The sequence below is a fragment of the Lynx canadensis genome, chromosome D3 (genome assembly GCF_007474595.2).
Source record: "Lynx canadensis isolate LIC74 chromosome D3, mLynCan4.pri.v2, whole genome shotgun sequence".
Classification (NCBI taxonomy): domain Eukaryota; kingdom Metazoa; phylum Chordata; class Mammalia; order Carnivora; family Felidae; genus Lynx; species Lynx canadensis.
The window spans coordinates 39,095,334-39,118,287 of record NC_044314.2 but is presented as its reverse complement, the minus strand read 5'-3'; the positions used below and the strand labels follow the sequence as shown (position 1 = coordinate 39,118,287).

General features: G+C 39.4%; 1 protein-coding gene and 1 pseudogene across 2 annotated transcripts in view; both read right to left on the bottom strand.

Annotated features, from left to right (window-relative positions):
• NOL4 (nucleolar protein 4) overlaps positions 1-22,954 on the bottom strand; it is a 417,756-nt gene that overhangs the window by 73,416 nt on the left and 321,386 nt on the right. The window lies entirely within an intron of this gene.
• LOC118517893 lies at positions 716-6,434 on the bottom strand (annotated as a pseudogene).

The window sequence follows — 22,954 nt, the reverse complement described above, 5'->3', positions numbered from 1 at the left end:
GGGGGACGTGTGTGTGTCCACATATGAACATTACACACAAATCATTCTACACTTGACATGAAACATTCTTCACATCCAAAGATTTCTATGATCCCTGGGTTTTGTTTCATTATGTCACAGAAGCATTCACATTGCTTAGACTAGAACTTGCGTCATAACAAAATATTTAAACAACACACATTTTTGCTACTGAATTGAATATTCTTATTTCCTCCACTTCAGATGCACTGTCTAGAACCAGTGTTAACCAGTATGAAGTTAGTTCGCTGGGCTTCTTGCTCTCTGGATGCTAGGATTTGGTCAACGGGAAGCCCTAACATGCTTCAGAGGTTGAGAAATGACAGGGCGTGGGTTTTTATCCCCCCCGGCAGCCTTTCCTGACCTGCCATGCTCTGGCGCGTCTGTGTTCCTCTGTGGCTGAATCTGGAGCCTGTGAAACAGCTGCTCTCCCAGGGCTTTAGTCTGGTTCTGTTAACAGTTCCCTTCCATTGCTTCTCCACGCTTCTCTCACTTGCCAGACCCAGATGATGCTTCATCATCTCCTTCTTCATTTCCTTAGGCCATCTTATGCCTACGTACATAGTCCTATTACTAAATAGTCTTTAATTACTCTTTTCACTGTGCTCTCTCTCCCCTGCTGGGACCCAGAATGACACAGTGCTGTTCACGACTGACCCAACCACTGAACAATGAGTATACGTTCTTCTCTAGATTTTTATTCCCTTGATATTAATCTTTTTTTCCTTTGGCATTCTTCGTATTCCAAGCCGCTATTTCTAATTGGCAAGTATTCTAAGGCACTAGCACTCATTTTCCCCAAATTCTCTAACACAGAATAAACCCCTTAGAACATTTTCCATATCATCAAATCCATCTGGTGCCCCATCAGTTCTGTATTTCCCCTGGACACCTGTCTGCTGGAACTGTTTATCTTCTTACTCTAATCTAGAAAGATTACTCTCTAAGGCTTGCTCCATAGTGTCATTTCAGACATTCTTCTATCCCCTTCTATTCTGGAGCTCCTCTTCGTAGATTCAGTGACTTCTTCCTTGGTTTATATTCTTGTTTCAGTGGAGAATATTTTCCAATAACTTTGTGAGGAAGACTATTAGAAGATATATACCAGAAAATTATTTTAAAGTATTTTTACTCTGATATTTGGTTGCTTATTTTGCTGGATATAGAACGGTCTTCAGAATTTTGTCGGTTTTACTCCCATATATTTTAGCGTTGAGGACAGTTTTTCCTGGGTGATGTCCTTTGGCTTTCTCATTTTTTGTATGTGCCCTTTTTTCTCCGAGTATTTAAGATTTTCTTTTCATATCATGACTTCTGAAAAATTCATGATAATGTGATTAACTCAGATCTTGGTTTGCATTTACTGTCCTGATAATTTTTTGGCTCTTTCATTCTGGTAATGTGTGTTATTTAGTTCTGAATTTTTTAAAAATAATTTCTTCATATTTTCTCTTTCTCTTGACTCTAGCCAGGTGTTGGCTGTCCTAGAATGATCATCCTTTTTAAAAACTTTTCTCCATGGGGCACCTGAGTGGCTCAGTCGCTTAAGCATCCGACTCTTGATTTTGGCTCAGGTCATGATCTTATGGTTCATGGGTTCGAGCCCCATATCAGGCTCCACGCTGACAGCACAGAGCCTGCTTGGGATTCTCTGTCTCCCTCTCTCTGCCTCTCTCTCTCTCAAAAATAAACAAACATTAAAAAACTTTCTCCTTGGGGTGACTGGGTGGCTCAGTTGGTTAAGTGCCCAACCTCGGCTCAGGTCATGGTCTCACAGTTCATGAGTTCGAGCCCCATGTCAGGCTCTGTGCTGACAGCGCAGAGCCTGGAGTCTGCTTCAGATTCTGTGTCTCTGTCCCTCTTTGCCCCTCCCCTGCTCGTTCTCTCTCTCTCAAAAATAAATAAATGTTAAAAACAAAACAAAAATTTTCTCCTTAATTTTCCATTCTATGTGTAATATTTTAAAGTTTCTGAGTAATTTCCCAAATGGTCTTCCAATCCTAAAAGAACCTTTGACTATCATATATATTTTTTCATATTCTACGTGTTTGATTTTGTTTATTGCTCTTTTTCGTGCATTCATTTCTTATTTCAAGGAAAAACCTTTTTTAAAAAAAATCTCTCTGAGGATATAGATTATGTTTGCTTCAAAAATTTCTTTTTTCAAGGAAAAACCTTTTTAAAAAAAAATCTCTGAGGATATAGATTATGTTTGCTTCAAAAATTTCTTCTGTTCTTTGCTTTGCTTCTGAACTTTGAGTGCCAGGATTCATATAGTTCTATTCCTCTCTGGATCCTCAATTTTTGAGAGAAGATTCCAAGTTTCCTGAAAGGAGAAAATTATTAGGCTTCCTCTATTCTTGGAGCTAAAATGTGAAAAGGCCTGTAGCAGAGATATATAACCTTCAGGATGAAGAATTTATTCTGCCCATTTTCAGTATATTGTTCCTGCTGTTATACCTAGCTTGCCTGGGCTTAGAGCCTTCCTTCGGCTTCTATTTCTCTACAGAATACACCCCTCATCTTCTACTGGGGTGGTCAGAGGCAGAGATCCCCTAGAATTTGGGAGGGGTCTTTTTCTTCTGTGCAACATCCTCTTCTGACTTAGGAACAATCTGCTCTCCTTCAGCAAGCATCATCTCACTGTGGCACGGAGAGCTCAAGTAGGGTTAATCCGGCCAGGAACCAGCCCTGTAAGTTCTGCGTCTCATCTTTTGGGGCTTTGTCACCTGGATGTGCTCAATGACCAGAGAATCTACATCTAAACCCTGAAGGTTCAGTATTATTCTCTGCATTTTTAAGCACGTGCAGTAAAAATTCAGCACTCTTTTTGGGCCACGGACCCTGTGTCCAGCCTCACTGTTTGCCTGGGCACATGTACCAACTCTACCGTTGTAGTGATGGAATGACACACAGTGCTTCTCTAAAGTGACATCCTTTGGATACTTGGTGGCTTTTCAGATATGCCTACCCTTGATGGCCTGGGCAGGCTTCGTGTGTGTTCTTAAAGTGAACACGAAGATTTGAACCTCTTGATTTGCATGATTTTGTCGGGTTTTCCGGGTCAAGTGAATTAGCAAGCCATTTTCAGAGATCACCTCAGGCTGCTTAGGGGAAGAGGGGATTCAGTGGCTTCTTACTGGTATATCCCTACCATCATCTGCGTGTCAGATTTCCATTTTGCAAAGTTGAGATAAAATCTCTCATCCTTGCCTGAATGCTCCCTCATTCTGTATCTCCTTTAGTATTCAACTCTTTATAGTCACTTACAATAATTTTAGTGGGGTTTTGGAAGGAAGCAGAGATAAAGGCAAAAATTTAATTTGCCATGCCAAAAGACATGTACACCTTCAAACTTTAATATATATAAGATTACAGGTAGGAAAACTTTGGGAAGTAATGCAGTATGTTTAGGATTTGGATAGATACATTAAGTATATCTTTTAATCTCAGATTCTTGTCATTTGAAATGTTTTTTTTTTTTAATTTTTTTTTCAACGTTTATTTATTTTTTTGGGACAGAGAGAGACAGAGCATGAACGGCGGAGGGGCAGAGAGAGAGGGAGACACAGAATCGGAAACAGGCTCCAGGCTCTGAGCCATCAGCCCAGAGCCCGACGCGGGGCTCGAACTCACGGACCGCGAGATCGTGACCTGGCTGAAGTCGGACGGTTAACCGACTGCGCCACCCAGGCGCCCCTGAAATGGTTTTAATACATCAGATGGCAAACTCTACCTGAAAGTTTTCTTTGATAGAAAAGGAAAACTTAAAATATGTGAATAGAAAGACCACCCTGTCTCTATACAAAGGCAGTAAGTCATTAAAGTTGAAAAATATTTTAAAATACTTGTTAAAATGGGTAACAACCAACTCACACCTAAACTTACCACACTTTCTTTGTGAAAAAAACTTAAAAATGCAGATCATGGTGATTTTCTAGACAAAGAACAAAGCATATGACAAAATAAAGCAGAGTATGCTGAAAGATAGCACCATGAGGACAGTTCATATCTTAACAGAATGACCACATCCAAGGACAGATGAATGCACTGGAATAGCTAGAAGAGAGGTTTTTAGAAGGCATGCCACAAATTTTTGCCCTAAGCCTACGCCATTTGATATTTAAACTGAGACACGTTAAGTATATTGATAGAATACTGAATAATTTGGGTAATAACGAGAAACGGGATGCAGGATGTGAAGAAGGAGAGGGAAGTCTAAACAGTATGCAAAGTCAACAGCAACAGGCTTTGGACGGTTTCGTTACAGGCTGATATTTCATACGATGAACTCAACAGGGCTGAAAGTGTATCCTTACCCTTAAGTCTAAACTACTACCTCTACACACAAAGCGAGGAAGAAATGTTGTAACATTAGGACCTCTGGAAAAATGTACAGTTATAACTTAAAACATTTGTTAAAATATCGAGGACACACAATGTGCAAGACACTGCACACTGTTGTAACAAATGATACAGAATGATTGCCTGCTTCCCATGAACTTACACATGAGCAGGTGAAACAGGTTAACACTGTAGATTAATTGTAAATGATTTAAGTATAAAAAAAGAGATTAGATTGCATATAATAAGGGACCTAACGTATAGATGAATTAGACAAAAATTATCTAATGCCATCTTAAGTTGCATTAATAAAAGTACATAAATCCTAGAATGCTGAGCTGCCTGCATTTAATTATTCCTTAAATAAAGAATGACAAAGAGAGAGAGAGAGGAGAGAGATAAATATATTACCAGGTAATATTTATTGAGCATTTACTATATGCCAGGAACTGTGCTAATGGACTGTCATATTAATCCACATAACATACCAATGAGTTATATATTATTAAATTCTCATTTTACACATTGGAAAAACAGAGGCACAAAGGCTGCGGAGTGGCTTATCCAAGTTTACACAGAGGTAAGTACTGAAACCGAGATCTAAACATAGGCACTCTGACTCCAGAGCTCGCAGGCTTACCCAACACTCTGTGCTGAGCAAGTCAAACCTTCCTGACTGGTAGGCACACTGGGAGCCATCATGAGCTGAACCTGTCTAGGCAAGACAAACCAGGTTGCTGGAAGTTTCTCAAAACTTTATAATGAACTTAAAGGAACAGGAGGTGTTTAACTAGAGAAGAAAAAGAATAATATTCATTTGTTCACTCACCAGGGAATCCTCTTTCACAGACTTAGGCTGTCAAATACTGCTGGAAACTCTTTTATGGGTGGCGGAAAAATGGTACCCAAAGCAGATCTTACCCACTCAGTGTTCCACAGTTTAAGTTAATTTTGTTAGGCAATTAAGGCGCAAAAGGCAAAAAAGAAATATAGCTAGCTATATCATTTTAATATTCCATGCTTATATATTTGAATGTGAAACAATGTGACAGAAAAATGAGAAATTTTTCAAATAAAAATATTCTATTTTTATCTCTTTACTTAATCAACAGTACTTACTCTGATGGCTACTGAACATCAAGATGTATTTTGGTATGCCTAGTGCTAAATATATTTTTACGTATGTTTTCACGTTTATAGGCAAACACTCAAACTTGTTTTTGAATCTTTTAAAATTTGCCAACTGCCGGGGTGACTGGGTGGCTCAGTCGGCTGAGCATCCGACTTTGGCTTAGGTCATGATCTCACCACTTGTGAGTTCAGGCCCCACATGGGGCTCTGTGCGAACAGCTCAGAATCTGGAGGCTTCTCTATGCCCCTCCCCTGCTCACGCAGGCTGTCTCTGTTTCTCAAGAATGAATAAACGTTCACTTTTTTTCTTTTTTAAATTTGCTAACTGCCCTAAACTACAGCTTAAAGGACAAACAACATTCAATTAAACAGTACTTACTCTGATGGGTACTAAATATGAAGATATTTTTTTGGTATGCCTAGTACCAAGTATATTTTTAGGTATGTTTTCAGATGTTTATAGGCAAAAACTCAAACTTGTTTTTTTAATCTTTTAAAATTTGCTAACTGCCCTAAACTATAGCTTCAAGGACAAACAACATTCGATTATTAAGGAAGGAGTGTTTTAATTCTAAAATGGCCCTTAAAATAAAATTAAGTGAAGTGAAAAATAATGGAACCGCACAAGGATATTTCATCAGAAATTCAGCATTATCTTCACTTCATAATTTCCCTTTGATGGGATTTGCTGTTTGTTTTAACCCAGGCACTGTGCAGGAGGCTGGATTTGCTGATAAGCAGTTTTTTCATTACAGAACCAAATCAGCAAGGTGATTAATACTTTTTAATTTCAGAAGCCTAAATTATGCAAATGAACTACAACTTTCTTTCCTCCTCCTCCTCCTCCTCGTCCTCTCTCCTTTGTGGGCCCTTCCTTGCAAAGGGAAGATAGGATATAGTCCTGTGTACCAACCGGTGAACGGCAGGTAAGAACGCTCCATTTCCGGTCAGCGGTTCATCCAGACTTGCAGAAAAATGGTGCCCAGCCCTCACCCTTTTTTGTCTCCTGGTGTGTTTGAGTGAACAAAAGGGTGCAGTTCTATCTGTCCTGTGGAACCCATCTAAATAGGGTCTATTAATCTTCGTACAGCTTTTTGAGTCCTGTAGACGAAAATGCCGTATAGGTATTTAACAACACCACTACCTAAAAACCAGGACGATCATCCCAAACTCTATAGAAGGCTAATTAGAAATGTGAGCCTCATTCTCATATGAGGCCTTTTGGGAGTTGCTTAATGAAGGCTGCCTCTCTCACTCTTTCCATGGCTTCATAGTATTTCATGAGCTGTGCGCTTTCAAGATGATTAATCCCAGGAATCCTTCATTTTACGTGGCTTAATTTAGTTATTTGTCTGCTTTATAAATGTCTTATAATTCTAGCCTAAGGACTCTGGCCCCATTTTTTAAACTAAACATGTCTTTGCTGTGGCCAAACATAAATAATGTATTTACTTATTTGGGGCCCCAGAGGCTTATCTTCCTGAATAACTGACTAGGAACAACAAGCAACTCAGTTCAAAATGAATACGGATAGATTCATTTGGGGTGGGGGAAAAAAAAACCTGCCTAATTGTTTCCCCTTCATGTTTTGCACCAAGCAAGGCTGCTGGTTTCAAGTAGCTCACAGAAATCACACAGCTAGAATTTTAAAAAGGAAGTAAACTTTCGGGTGCCTGGGTGGCTCAGTTGGTTAAAGCGTCCGACTCTTGGTTTCGGCTCAGGTCATGATCTCAGAGTTAGTGAGTTTGAGCCCCACATCAGACTCTGTGCTGACAGTGTGGAGCCTGCTTGGGACACACTCTCTCTCTCTCTCTCTCTCTCTCTCTCTCTCTCTCTCTCTTAAAATAAGTAAATAAACTTTAAAAATAAAAAGGAACTAAACCTTAATTCAGTGATTCGTTAAGACAAGGTTGATAATTCAGCTTGAGTTTAATTTATATTAGTATATTCTTACGGATATGTGCATTATTTCTCATACCAGCCAGTATCCCCACCAGGGCGAACCCACATATTCTTCCGTGCTAAAATAGAGAAAAAGAGAAGAACCAAATCTGAATAGTTTTCTTATTCCTATTCTTTTAACACTCTTTCTATACTACTATCAAAATATGTAGAGGAGATAGTATTTATGCACGTGTGTAAGTTGGAATGGGTAAAACATCTAAAGACTGGGGCGCCTGGGTGGCGCAGTCGGTTGGGAGTCCGACTTCAGCCAGGTCATGATCTTGCGGTCCGTGAGTTCGAGCCCCGCGTCAGGCTCTGGGCTGATGGCTCAGAGCCTGGAGCCTGTTTCCGATTCTGTGTCTCCCTCTCTCTCTGCCCCTCCCCCGTTCATGCTCTGTCTCTCTCTGTCCCAAAAATAAATAAATGTTGAAAAAAAAAATTAAAAAAAAAAAACAACATCTAAAGACTATTTTATTTCTCATCCTAATTATTTTTTAGAGGATTAGCAAAGCTTTAATTTTTACAGCAACAATGTTAGCACATATGTGTGGGTGATAAAAGACTAAGCTAATATGAGGTCAATCAAAAGTCTTTGGAGACTTTTATTACCATAGATGGCACACCAGACTGCCTCATGGTACCCAAAAAAATTACATCAACGAGAGAGGGGGTCCGATTATAGGACAGTGGGAAGTTGTGGGGCCAGTGGTAAATCCAAGAGCACATGGCGCCCTGAAGAAAGTTCAAATGCAAACATTTTCCAGCAGTGGCTAGGGCAAAATCGTTACTTCTGTGCTCCGCTAACTATTTGCCACCCTCCTACATGCTTTTGATGCCTACCTAGGTTTACTGTACTGAGAAAGGATTCATTTTAATTTGTATTTCTTTTCAGAATTGCCGGAGCAGTGTGCTCCTGACTTGTTGAAGCAAGTCACGTGTCACAGCGCAGGGGGATGCTGAATTATTCCTGGGAATACTTTTGAGACGTCATGAGCGTGTCCGGTTGAACCGGGCCCTGTGCTCACAGCCACGGCCCAGCCCTGGGTTCCTCGTTTGTGCTTCGTGGACAGAGGCTTCTAAGCTACTCGATACAAGAGCATCCAGCACATCTGATGTTCGAAGAACACAGGGTCCCGACAGGTCACAAAGACAGAAACCAGATCCTTTCCTCCTCCTGAGGGGGGTTGCTCAGAAAGGGATCAAATAAAGGAATTTGAGGCCAGTCTCCCTGACGTTTACCCCTCAGTTCTGCACAGGAGAGAGTGAGGGCTGATAGTGTGCTTGCCTCCACACTAAGATACATATAACTTGTCAGAACCTGCCTTAAGTGGGCACTTCTGTAAATAAATCACTGTCAAATTTTCTACTGTGCTTTCAGTATTCATTGAAGACCCACAAAGTAAATAAGAAACAAAAGAGAGCAATACATTTAATGCATTCATTTTGGTTTGATTTTTAGACCAGAATATACACATTTAAGCTTGGTCAGCACTTTACAGCTAATGAACGGACTGTACTTTTTAAGAGACAGCTCATTAATAATTGGTTTCCTTCTCATCATTAAGAAGCACTTATTATTCGTCTAATTATAGATGGCCTTGATTAGGGATGTGTACATGATACGTATGTATGAATCACTTTGTCGGTAAAGCAGAAAAAACATTTAAATATACATAGTATTCCCATCTTATACTTAACAATTATTACAACTAAGCAAAATACTTGGGAAAAACACAAGACTGAATTTTTTTTTAAAAAAGGACAGATTTTCTGGGTGTGGGAATGTGAAGTATGTAAAGTACTTTTATGGGTTTGACAATAGCAACAGAATGGAGGATATGCAGTCGCTACATTCATGAAAGAGTAAAGCACGTATCAATGGGCAATAGGGCTATCTTCACCTTCCTTTTGAATTTTACTTCCAATGTTTATACTCTTCATACCTCTCAGTGATGCAGATTATTAGCATTTCTTCATATTTTGATATACAATTTTATTTGGGGGGGCACCTGGATGGCTCGTTGGTTAAATGTCCAGCTTCGGCTCAGATCATGATCTCACAGTTCGTGAGTTCGAGCCCCGCGTCAGGCTCTGTGATGACAGCTCAGAGCCTGGAGCCTGCTTTGGATTCTATGTCTCCCTCCCTCCCTCTCTCTCTCTGCCCATCCCCTGCTTGCACTCTGCCTCTCTCAAAAATAAATATCAATAATAATTTTTTAAATAAAAATTAAAAAAATAATTTTGTATAAGAGTTTACCTATTTTATCTGTAGTGCATGTGTCTGTGGGGGAGAGAGAGAATATCTATGCCTGTCTCCTGATTTTTTTAAAAAAAATAGTGTTTATTTATTTTTGAGAGAGAGTCAGAGCGCGAGCAGGGGAGGAGCAGAGAGAGGGAGACACAGAATCTGAAGCAGGCTCCAGGCTCTGAGCCGTCAGCACAGAGACTGATGCAGCGCTCAAACCCATGAGCCGTGAGATCCTGACCTGAGCTGAAGTCAGATGCTTAACTGACTGAGCCATCCAGGTGCCCCATATGCCTGTCTCCTGATAATAAAACTCCTATAATTTAAAAAAAACAAACAAGTGGAAATATTAGTCCTACCTCAAATCTTTAAGTAAAACTCAAAGGTAGTTTATACATTTTTCCTCATTTAAATAGCACTGGAGGTAGTTACATATTTTGCATTTATAGATACACTGTAAATTCTATGCCTTCAAAAGTTCTGTTGGTAAATTCTTATTAGGTATACTATCACCTCATGGACATAAAGCCATACACACATTCTTCAAAACTTGAATGCAAAAATTGGAGTCAGTCCATGTTGTGGATTGAATTTGCTAAGAAAAAGGAGTTGGCACTTGATTTGGAAAATTTTCTAGAGAGCATGCTTTGAAAAAAGGGTGTGGCTGGACAACCCTATGCTAAAGACACAAAAGTCCAATCAACCATCTCAGCAGAGGCTAGGGATAGAGATGAGATTATCCAGGAATGGCATGCAAAGAATGAGATCATGATCTCACAGTTCGTGAGTTCGAGCCCCGCGTCAGGCTCTGTGATGACAGCTCAGAGCCTGGAGCCTGCTTTGGATTCTATGTCTCCCTCCCTCTATGTCAAATAACATTATCCACCTCTGCAAATGTTTCAAGAATGTTATGCCGGCAGAAAAACTGCAAGCCTGAACAGGGATGGAATGAGAAAGAGGATTTGTTTTTTGTGTTTTTTTTTTTTTAATTTTTTTTAACGTTTATTTATTTTTGAGACAGAGAGAGACAGAGTATGAACAGGGGAGGGGCAGAGAGAGAGGGAGACACAGAATCCAAAAAAGGCTCCAGGCTCTGAGCTGTCAGCACAGAGCCCGACGCGGGGCTCGAACCCACGGACCGTGAGATCATGACCCGAGCCGAAGTCGGACGCTCAACTGACTGAGCCATCCAGGCGCCCCGTAAGAGGATTTGTACGACACAGGAAAGACACAAGGATCAGACAGACAGGGTGGAGTTGACCGAGGCCAGCCTACCGAACTTCCTTGGGCTAAGATGGGGCACCTCCAAGCAGGTGGGCCAGGAGCCCAGAGCTGCTGCCTGGGAGGGGAGGGGGGACAAGGATGACAGAGCAGGGCAACACACATGGCTCTTCTCAGGCCTCGAAATCAAATGGCACGTAGCCTGCTGGGTTTTGGACTTGCTCAGGGTCTGTAACCCTGTTTTCCTTTACCATTTCTCCCTCTAGGGACAGAAAGTCTATCCTACGCCTGTCCCATCATTGTGTTTTGGAAGCATCTAACTTGTTTTCCAGGTTTCTCAGGTCTGCAGGCGGAGAGGAGTTTTGCCCGAGGATGGACCATACTCAGTCTCACTCATACCAGATTTAGATGATTTAGAAGATTTGAGACTTTTTGAGTTGATTATATTTAGCGGGGGGGGGGGGGGGGGGGGTTGGATTCAAGACTGATAATGGAATGAGTTAAGACTTCTCATGAAGTTGCAATTAGTGACTGCATTTTTCAAGTGGAAAAGACATGAATTTGGTGAAGAGGGCAGGGAGTGGACAGGTTGAACTCTGCCCCCCCCCAAAACATATGTTGAAGTCCTAACCCCTCATACGTGCCAGTGTGACTTCATTTGAAAATAGGATCTTTGCAGATGTAATCTAGTTGAGACTATACTGAATTAGGGTAGGACCTAATCCAGTGTGACTGGTGTCTTTAAGAGAAAAGAATAGATACAGACACTGAGGAAAGATGGGACAAATGAAGATGAAGTGATGGCTCACAAGACAAGCCAAGGGATGCCTGGGGTTATCAGAAGCTGGAAGATGAAAGGGGAGATTCTCTTGTAGAGGCTTTGGAGGGAATGTGGCCCCTACAATACCTTGATTTTGGACTTCCAGCCTCCAGAGATGCGAGAACATAAATTTCTGTTGATTTAAGCCACCAGGTTAGTGGTACTTTGGGATGGCAGCCCTAGGAAACTAGCACAACCCACTGTAGTGAATATTGTTCTTCTCTGGCTTTTCAGCATTTATCTCCCCCCCCCCCCCTTTCGGTTACTGTGTCTGACTTTTCCCCTCCCGCTCTTATTCCATGTGCTCTGCAGAGCTGACTGCACTCATGGATCCAAAACTGAGCATGTGATCTACGCATTCTTCTGCTCTCTGGGCCTCAGCACGTACTTTAGGGAGGAATGGTAATCCAATCTCAGTCAGTGGGGAAGATGGAAAACTGGAGCTGCTGCTGCCATTCTGCTACCACGAGGGATAACCTGTCTGAGAACAGAAACAGCAAAGATGGAGCAGAGCCAAGCGATCTCAGGGAGAATCCCATTCACCTACAAAACAATCAACCCCGTATAAAGCCGGCCTTGTTGCTAGAACTTTCGGTTGCCTGAGCTTATCAAGTCCGTTTTGCTCACCCCCTCTGTGACTAAATTTTCTACCACTGTGAAGTAAGAGATTTCCGGGTGTTAGATCTCCTAGCTGTTGGCACTGTCCTCCTGCAGTTCCTTTCAACAGTCACTGAATGCCAGGATCACGCTCTCCTGGGCCGCTTCTCAACCTGAAAATGAAGTCAAGCTTTTGGTCTGATGTTTCACTGAGTACTTAATGAATTCAATGCTTTGAAACTGATGAATGGATAAAGAAATTGTGGTATATATACACAATGGAATACTATGTGGCAATGAGAAAAAATGAAATATGGCCTTTTGTAGCAACGTGGATTGAACTGGAGAGTGTAATGCTAAGTGAAATAAGCCATACAGAGAAAGACAGATACCATATGGTTTCACTCTTATGTGGATCCTGAGAAACTTAACAGGAACCCATGGGGGAGGGGAAGGAAAAAAAAAAAAAAAAAAGAGGTTAGAGTGGGAGAGAGCCAAAGCATAAGAGACTGTTAAAAACTGAGAACAAACTGAGGGTTGATGGGGGGTGGGAGGGAGGGGAGGGTGGGTGATGGGTATTGAGGAGGGCACCTTTTGGGATGAGCACTGGGTGTTGTATGGAAACCAATTTGTCAATATATACATAAAAAAAATAAAAAAAAATAAATTGAATATGGTTATAGAAAATGATTTTAGAAATGACTGCCAAATGTAACAGAGCTGTACAAGGAAAAAAAGGTTGCTTCCTTGGTAATTTTTTCAAAATATTTAGTTAATATTTCCAGAATAAACATCAATTTTCAAAAAAAAAAAAAAAAAAGAAAATTCCTATTTCAGGTTATCTCCGTTAAAAAAAAAAGTTCATTAGGTTTCCTCATCTCTAAATGTGTACCACCTTGGAGGCTTTTCACACCTAGGACTTAGTCTTGCGGGTTGTGTCTGCACGGTAGAGACCCTCAATCAGTTGTATGTGTCTCAGTGACCCGAGAGAACAGACAAATGTTGCTTAACTTTCTCCCGGGGGGGGAAGAGTACTGAAGAGCCTCTCTCTTCCTACTAAAATACGTGGATTTGGATTAGATCAGATAGATTTCCAACTTCCCCGCCCTAAGGTGAATATACTGTATGTTTTAAATACATTCTTAAAGGTAAGTTCATTATACTAATAAACTATATTTCAGTGCTCACATATCCTGTGTCCACACAGATTGTGCTTCCAAGCTTTTTTGGAAAACTCCCAATTTCCAACTTGATTCATGACAGAGACAAAATGCAATTTTGACGCCAAGTCTTCCATTTAGTTTATATTCTTTTTAGTTTATTATGCATCCATTCTTTTGTAATTCCTGAAGTGCTGGTTTGAAATTACTATGGAGTCAAAATATCATAATAATTTTTCTCAAGCTTTAAGCAAAACCAAAATGTTACCATTCAGATTATGTATTTTTGTCAGTAACTTTACTTGTGTTTTCATCAGGTCAAATTGAGTGAAAATTTAAATTTTTCCAATTTCTCCTAAATATATGCTGATTGATAAAAAGAAAAAAAAAACACCCTCATCGTTGTGGTTATACTAATTTTTTTATTCTTTCCTATATCTATTTTATAATTACATAAGGCCATGGTTTAGAAAACATTTAGAGATTTTTTTAAGGCCATGGTTTAGAATATATAGGTTCTCTGTTGATCATGCATAGGATCAGGATTTTTGTTCTTAATGTTTTAGTCAGAATCATCCAAGATTATCACACATCTTACTTATCATTGGAAAGAAATCATATTGTTGCTGAAAATTATGTAATTGTCAATAGTTCATCTGAGCATTTAGAGATTATGGATGCATTAATAATTGTAACTGTCAAATACTGTTGTCTAGTGATATAGAACTTAATGTTACTATTAAGACTTCAGTTTTAGAAAGATGTGTCCACATTTAATACCAAATCTAGCCTACTAAACCAAAAGTAACATTTTCAAAACTCAAATGAGTACCCTACTAACAATCCCAAAGCCTTTTTTTTTAAATAAAAACCTATGGACAGATACCCTCTCCTTTATGTAGATATATTTACATGGGTACACATCTTTTTATACGTAACTTTAAGTCGCTATCTTTCATGTCTAAGACAGAGATAAAGGCGTGCATGCATGTTATTTGTGAGTAATTGAAGAGTAAATAAGGACAAAACTTGCTAAGTATAGACACAGCATATATAGCTTTAAAAAAAAAAAGGCTACATCCAGTTTAGCATCCAAGCCTTTGTTAGCAACACTTTGAAATACCTTCTCCCCAAGGAACAGCACTCTAGATACGTGGTGTCAACTTATGGGGGATGGTGCTGCCATTCATCCCAAAGGCCTGTGGTTGTCATTGCCTTTAAACATGGACTCCTTAAGTCTTGAGTCCTTAAAAATTAGACAAGCACCAGATAAAGGAAGAAGATGGCCACCACTAACGAATGCTTGATATCTTTGTATATGCATGTTCTAATGTGTTCCATTTAGGGCGGAACTTCCTCCAGAGCCTGCAACAGCACGTGTATCGAGCTGCTCCATTCAGCCTGCTGCTATGACAACCATCAGGGGCAAATGTCAGGTCATCTCCCAGAATCTGTCTCTCCCTATAACTGCTTTGTCAGAAACCCAAGAGCTGCCTTCCTTTTCTCACCAAACAGTTAAAAGCAACAGGGGGCATGGAAATAAATGTTGAGACATTCTTTATCCTCTCCCCAGTTTACAGGTTTGGTTCCTGTCATATAATATTTTTGATTTTCCCCATTTGGTGCTGACATTGTGTACTGGGCTGTTAGACAACGTTTCAAATGATAGTATTAATTCCAATGATTACCACTCTATCAGGCTACGTATTACCATTGTTGGGCCTGAGCGTTCTATTGTGTGGCAGGCATCTCATCAACAGGCTCTTTCCTTCCCTGAAACTGAACTTTTTGCCCTGCTACACCAAGCCACATGTGGATATTGAGTGCATAACCTCATCCCAGTATATAACTAGGTAGATCTCTGAGGCTCAAAATGATGAAAAGCCAAAGCCGTTTTAATCCTACAGAGCGATACATAACTGAAGAGTCAATATTCCAAAAGACATCTGGAGGCCATGCCAGTGTTAGCTGGGTATTTAATCAAGCAGTACAATATGTTGGGCTGATAGTTGTTGCTACCTAGAGAAGAGGAAAATGACTTAGTTTCCTGGGCTGATCTGATCCAGGAGGTGCTTCTTCAAACTGATGCACTTTGAGATGGGTACCAATAAGGACAGGTGTGGAGCTGGCCCTGACGAGGAGCCTGAGCAAAGGCACTCGGGTGGAAAGAATTACAATGTCTTCAAAGGACTGAGATCTGGCTCTACATTCACATACCTCTAAATCCTCAATATTTCATGGATATAGAAAGAAAACAGGAGCAACAATGAGGGGCTGCACTTATGTGTGTGAGTCTGAGTCATGAATAATAGGCATGATGTATATACCTCACTGAGTTTGGGCAGAAAAATTCAGTGGGAAAATGTATGTGAATTCAACATTAAGGTATAAGAGAACACACAAACATTAGTATAATTATGTGTGATGTTCTTCCTAAACATGTCCTGGTTATTTCCCAAATATAGTGGGGATGATACCTTATGTGGTAAAGAACTTGGAATTTAAACCTGAATCTGGATATTTGAAATGGTTTCAATAAATATTGTTCTTCGAATAAGAATTACCCAATAAATAGTCATTTAAGAAATAAATGTAAAAAGCTACAGAAAAGTTCTGTAGTTTTAAAAAGCTCACATGCAGATCCTTTATAAAGAATTTAAGAAAATACACTAATAACTGGGCAGTTCCCTAGAAGGGAAAGTTTCCTCACACACATGGAGACATACAAAGCTTGACAGCTTCATTGGACTTCTCAAACTTGCTTCATAAGCAATAATAAAGGATAGAAAAATGCAACTCCATTAAACTAATGTGACCTTCTGAGTTCCACATCTGAAGTAGTATTCAAATTCTTGCATGTTATGAATGTATGATGGCATTAAGAGTTGAAATTTATGAAGCATTCTGATTTTCATTATTCAGAACATTACCCTGAAATAAAAAGGGAGCTAAACTCTGTACTGTATTGGTCTTCTTTTTTTCTTTTTAAAGAGAAATTCTGCTTCTAGTGAAATATGGAAAAATCACCGAAGAAAGGAAGAAAAATGGAGTGGGGGGGGAGAAAAGAAAGTCTAACCAGAAATTAACTTTCCCAGGCCTGTGGCTTTCATAAAATAAATTTATTGAACGAAGTGGTCTGTAAGGTTCTCTGGAGAACTTTTTAAAATGTTTACTTTTGAGAGAGAGAGAGAGAGAGAGAGAGAGAGCGAGCGAGAGCGAGCATGAATGGGGGAGGGGCAGAGAGAGAGGGAGACACAGAATCCCAAGCAGGCTCCAGGCTCTGAGCTGCCAGCACACAGCCTGATGTTGTCGTGAGATCATGACCTGAGCCAAAGTCAGACACTTAACTGACTGAACCACCTAGGCACCCCAGGAGCTCTGACTTTTTAAAATGAGTTGAATATGTCCCATAGTAAAAATGGTAATTTAATAACTTGAAGAAGAGGCTCTTCTGAAAAGTTGTTAGGTTAGCAATCCCCAAGTGTAGTGACTTTGTAGATATTCCATACATGTATTTAAAACATCCCGCTGTTTTTCATTCTCCAGACACTATTTCTTTTTTAATGTTTATTTTTGAGAAAGAGAGAGAGAGAGAGAGAGAGAGTAGGGGGGGAGGGGCAGAGAGAGAGAGGGAGACAGAGGATCAGAAGTGGGCTCTGTGCTGTCATCAGAGAGCCTTACACGGGGCTCCAACTCATGAAACCGCGAGATCATGACCTGAGCTGAAGTCAGGTGCTTAACTGACTAAGCCACCCAGGTGCCCCTATTTGTTTTCTAAAGGTTTGAATCAAAGCCTACCTTCTGCCCCTAAGTTCTCAGGTTGCCTCACCTAGAAGTAATCGTGGCTCATTGATAAATAACCAGTAGGAAAGACACCGGCATAGTAAAAAAGCTTTAATCGCTGCTTTTTGATGGGAATCATAATGCCTCTGAGATTCAGATAAACTTTTCACCTACAGCTACCTATTTTATTATTTATGCTTACAGTTATAGCCATGACCTCTTTTTGTACCTTTGTTCTCTGCCTTCTTTCTGGAACTCAGAACCATGACGTCTATTAAATCTCAATTAACTTTTCATGGAGGATTTTGGAGCGGGAGACTACACACAAACCTCAGAGATGAAAGAGGTGACTGTTCCTGCCATGTGCTGGAGCTCCCCGAGTGCCCTTGAATATCGGGACCAGAATGCTCTATTATGTTTTCTTATGTATCAAAACTAGCACCAGAACCAAGAAAGATAAGAACATGGCATGCCACTAGAAGTGATTTAATGAGAAGTTTGATCTTAACATAGGAAGATCACTGGGCTTTCAACCTGATTGTATCATTTAAAGTGTTATTTTGATCTTGTTTATGTTCAAGGCAAACATTAAAAAGAACTTAGAGATGTGACTTGGATTTTGATCTATATATGCATCATTTTTCTCTTGATGAAAGGGTGTGGGTAAGGCCTCTTAGAAAATAGGTGTGCATAAACTCCTCAAACAGTAGTGAGAGGTAGTCTTTCTTATATCCCATGAACAGGATGTAAATGAGAACAAATACAGGCATGTCCTGTTGACATCTAGAAGCCATTGGGTTGTTAAAGGAAAATAATAATTAAAAAAAATGTTTAAGTTTATTTAATTTTGAGAAAGAGGCAGAGCACCAGCAGGGGAGAGGGAGAGAGATAGGATCCAAAGCAGGCTCTATGCTCTGAGCTGCTCTAGGCTCTGTGCTAAGAGCTCAGAGCCCAACGTGGGGCTTGAACTCACAAACCGTGAGATCACGACCTGAGCTGAAGTCAGACGCTTAACCAACTGAACCACCCAGGTGCCCCAGAAAATAATTTTTAAAAAATATTGTTGACAAGGCAAAGAACACTGATAGTGCAGGAAAGATGTGGCTCCTTCCTGAGGGTGAGAAACGTAAGAGAAGGAGGGTGTCAATAAAGATCAATATTGCCAGCAAGCCTATCAGAAGGCCAGGCTCTTTTGACCATTATGAGAAAGAGGAAAATTACCAAGAAAGCAGGCTGACCTGCCTCTGGGGTTTTCTCTAGCACATATTTTATAGGCTCACCTCTTCTGCAGTACCTGTGCCTGTAGGTAAGGCTCTAATATCAGAACTGCCCAAGCCTTGGTAAAGATTAATAACGAAATCCATGCTTAAAATTTACGATCAGAATACTTCTGTCATGAAATGAAGATACACTGAAAGTGTTGAATGAAATGAAATGAAAAAAAGTAAAATAAGTGAAACAGAAACAAACGTAAAATGATGTTTTAAGGAAAGCTAATATTCAGCTACCCCAACTACTCAGCTCTGCAGAAATCCCACTTCCCAAAGTGCTGAGTTATTGAGAGAAAAATGTTTCTTGAGGCCACGGGTCTCACTGTATTTACCACGTGAGTCATGTCAGTCATCATAAATCTCTTTAGGAAGCACAGTCCAATTTGTCAAGCCACTATATTATCTAATTTCATAATAAATGTGTGACTATGGCTAAATTTCCCCAATCCACACAATATTGTTGTTTCAGAGTACCTGGTGGGTTTTAAAGTGGTTAAAGAGAAAAGACAGGACAGAAAATGAATATATTATGAGAAATAAATTATAAAAATGAGTACATTTGGCATAAATTGAATATGGCAGATTTTCATTTATCTACTAAGCCTAAAAATAATTCATTCTAAAATAAATATTAACAAAGATGCTGGATTCACAGAGAGCGAAGTTAACCATATGTTCGCCTGACTTTGGCACCAAAAAGTGTATAAACATAGTATGTGAATTTCTCCATCTGAATTCAAACCACCTACCCATATCCTGACACTTATCCAGAAACTAATAACATCCGAATCCAAAGATGTACCTAAAAATCTAAAAAGAAATCATTTCTGTAAGAATGTGGGAGGGGTGCCTGGGTGACCCAGTTGATTAAGTGTATGACTCTTAATCTTGGCTCAGGTCATGAGCTCAGGGTTGTTGGCTAGAGCCTGCATCAGGCCCTGTGCTGCGTGTGGAGCCTGCTTAAGCTTCTCTCCCTCCCTCTTCCTCTACCCCTCTCCCTCTAAATTAATTAATTAATTAAATTAATTAAAAAATAAAAAAATAAAAAAGAATGTGCAAGAATTCTCGATGGAGCCAGAAAAACAAACAGTAAAGTAGACTGAGTGCAAAAAACCCCACATGGATATCACCCAAAAGGATAAAGGTTCTCAGCTTCAGATTCCCCATCCATAGAAGAAGGAAACCATTTACTCGACATGTTTCACAATATTATGAGGGGCCAATAAAATGATGCTCTCTGCATTACTATACAGATATAAATTGATATACCATTACACAAGGAAAATATGTACACTAAGGAAAACTTTTATACAAAAGTAACCATATTCTCAATTTAAGAAAAAAAGATTAAAAAATCACTGATTGATGAAAACTGTAATGTCAGTTTTTTGGGACATCATAAAGATAAAAAGATCTTTAAGACAAAAGAATAATCTTTGCATGTAATCTCATAAACTAAAACTACAGGAAAACATTCAACTTTGATTTCTAATTCGCTGAGCTAAGGTTGTGGCACAGAAGAGCAGGTAAGCCCAGGTCACTCATGTTTAACTTAGAAATACCCTGAAACCATCTGTTTATTTTGCAGAAGATTCATCTTCACAATCACTTTTTGGCATATGCTCAGCTTTGCATATCATCTCATTTAAATAGCAAGTTTGAGGGGCGCCTGGGTGGCTCAGTCCGTTAAGTGTCTGACTCTTGATTCCGGCTCAGATCCTGACCTCACGATTTGTGAGATTGAGCCTGTACCAAGTACTGTGCTGTTAGTACAGAGAAGTGTTTGGGATTCTCTCTCTCCCTCTCCCTCACTCTCTGCCCCTCCCCCGCTTGTGCTCGCTCTCAAATAAATAAAACTTAAAAAAAAAATCAATAGCAAGTTTGAAATGATAGGTGGTAAGGAAAGTAATTCCTGTCTGAATCAGGACCTCACCTTTGCCCTCGAATCTCAATACTCCTTGTCCATAGGCTTCTGAAGCTTTGTAAAAATAAGACATTTCAGTCTCCTTCACACTCCTCTCTGGCATGCATTGAAAGTCCAAATAACATCATATAAAGTGCCTACACAACCTAGTTTAAATCTTCATGTCCAATCTCCTGTCCTTGTATTTTTTTCCCCTAAGAATCTTGTTTCAATCACAGGAGACTGTGATTTTTAACACTCAAGAAGTTTTCATGCATGGAAATGCTCCATGTGTCCAGAATATCATCCTTTAGCTTTTTTGCCTGTCAGAATCTCCTTTACTTCCCAAGGTCCGGATCTAATAGTGCCTCCTCTGGGAAGCCCTCCTGGGTTCCCTCGGCAGAATTAGGAGTGCTGTCCCCTGGCTCTTACAGCAATCTGGTCATGCTCTTATAATTTTATTTATCATGCTAATTTCACTTATCTTTAATAGAATGTGAGTTTCTTGAGGAAAAGTATTATGTCTTATCCATCTGTAAAGGGAGAATAAAAATACCTGTTCAGCAGCAATATTGTCAGAAATAACGGAATATCTACAAAAAAAACAATCTAGTGCTACTAACCAATCTAAGTGCTACTAAATCTAACACTTAGTAAACCCTCAGTAAAGGTTCCCCTCTTCTTACTCGTTTCATGGCCTCTGTATATAGCAAAATATCTTCCATATAATGAATATTTGCTAAATAAACCACTTTAGAACTTATTTAGAAGCAATTTTCTCCTATTAACATTCCTATTCATATTCCTTGCTGATACAGATAAATGAAATATTTAAATAAGTACCCAGAGAAGTTAAAAAACCATGGAAAAAGAGTAAAGTTTAAAACTTTTTCCATTAAAAAGGTATCTTGCAAAAACTCAAGTTGGAATTAATTCATATTTGATGTCCAGCTGCATTAAGCTAATGCGGAAAGAATACAAACTCATAAAGCAATTATTTTGCTTACAAAATATCAACAGAATTCAGGTCAAGCATTCCTTCCCACAGAGCAAATAAAAATTCCGGTGGAAGTATTTTAACCCTGTTTCTCAAATATTAAATAATGTGTACAATAAGCTCAAACTTTTAAATTGGAGTGGTAAAAATGCATTATAATGATCCACAAAGGATATTTTATGTAACTGTAAAGCATTTTATTTTGGCAAATATCTTTACTTTTCTTTAGTTGTTCTAAAACTTCTGTATGTTTACAAAAATGTAATGGAACATATAATATTACCATGTTTTTATTATTGAAAAATGTGATTATACCCATTCCTAGAGTCTGCTCTGGTCTACTAGAGGTATGATGATAGGTCTGCAGTAGTGAGAATGCTTGCCATCATGTCTCTCTGGATTGGTTTACTGATTGGTCTATTCTTTGGTGCTCATGAATTCAAGGTCACGGTTTGATATCTACCGTGTTAGCTATTTCCCATATAGGAAAAAACTCTATTCCTTTAGAATATGATTATTCACTACATATAGCCAGGTCTTTTAGAGATGATGTAAGTAGATAATTCAGCGCACACCCATCACAGAAAGAGAAGAGCCGTCAAGTGATGCCCTCCAATGGTGAGTGTGCAAATGGCGTATTTATGGATGATTCAAATGTATGAACTACGCGTTTCTGAAGACTACAGAGCCTTATCTTTCTGTGGAGTTCTATTTGTAGCCAAGCACTGGATGTTGTGGTACCCCTGTTATAAATATCTAACGTAAAAATTTAATTGATGGTGACTTCAAAATTGGAAAGAATAGAAATGCAATTTTGGGAAAGATTTAAAATAGTTGAACGACAGATACAAAATGGAATTGTACTTCAAGAATAAAACTGGAATTAGAAATCACATACTGCTTAGTTTTGTTTTAAATGAGGGCATAACTGATATGGCCATTGATACTTAATTGCCTCAGACTTGCGAAGAAATAAAAATTAAATCAAGGGACCCCATTATTTTTATCTCACACCATGAATTTTTATTTATAGGGTCTGGTGAATTTAAAAACAAAAAGTAAAAGAAGGAGAAAAGGATGGAGGGAAAATCCATTTAATATGATAAATGCAAAACGTATGGAAAATTTGTGGGTTCTGCAGCTCAAGGTCAGTCCTCTTCAGATGGGAGTTACAGAGTTAGGGGTTCGCTATCAAAGAATGTATCTGTGAATTTATGATTCCCTTTCCTATTCAAACCCTAGACTAGTCTGTCTGTGTCGATGCTTCTTAAAGAGTGTTACCAACCACTCAGAGGGGACATTTGGAAAATATATAGCAGGTGACACAGGCACGAAGTGGGTGGGGGGCCAGTTTCCTGGAAACTCCAGGCAGTCTTGATTGACTAAGAGCTGTCTCTCCTCCCATGTGGATTTTAAAATTAGTCCTTCTGGATATTTTGGGTGGGTGGAAGCCTACATACAATCACCTGAGCCTAAAAGTTCACTTCAGGTATGAACACAAAGTTTTTATGCATGCTTTT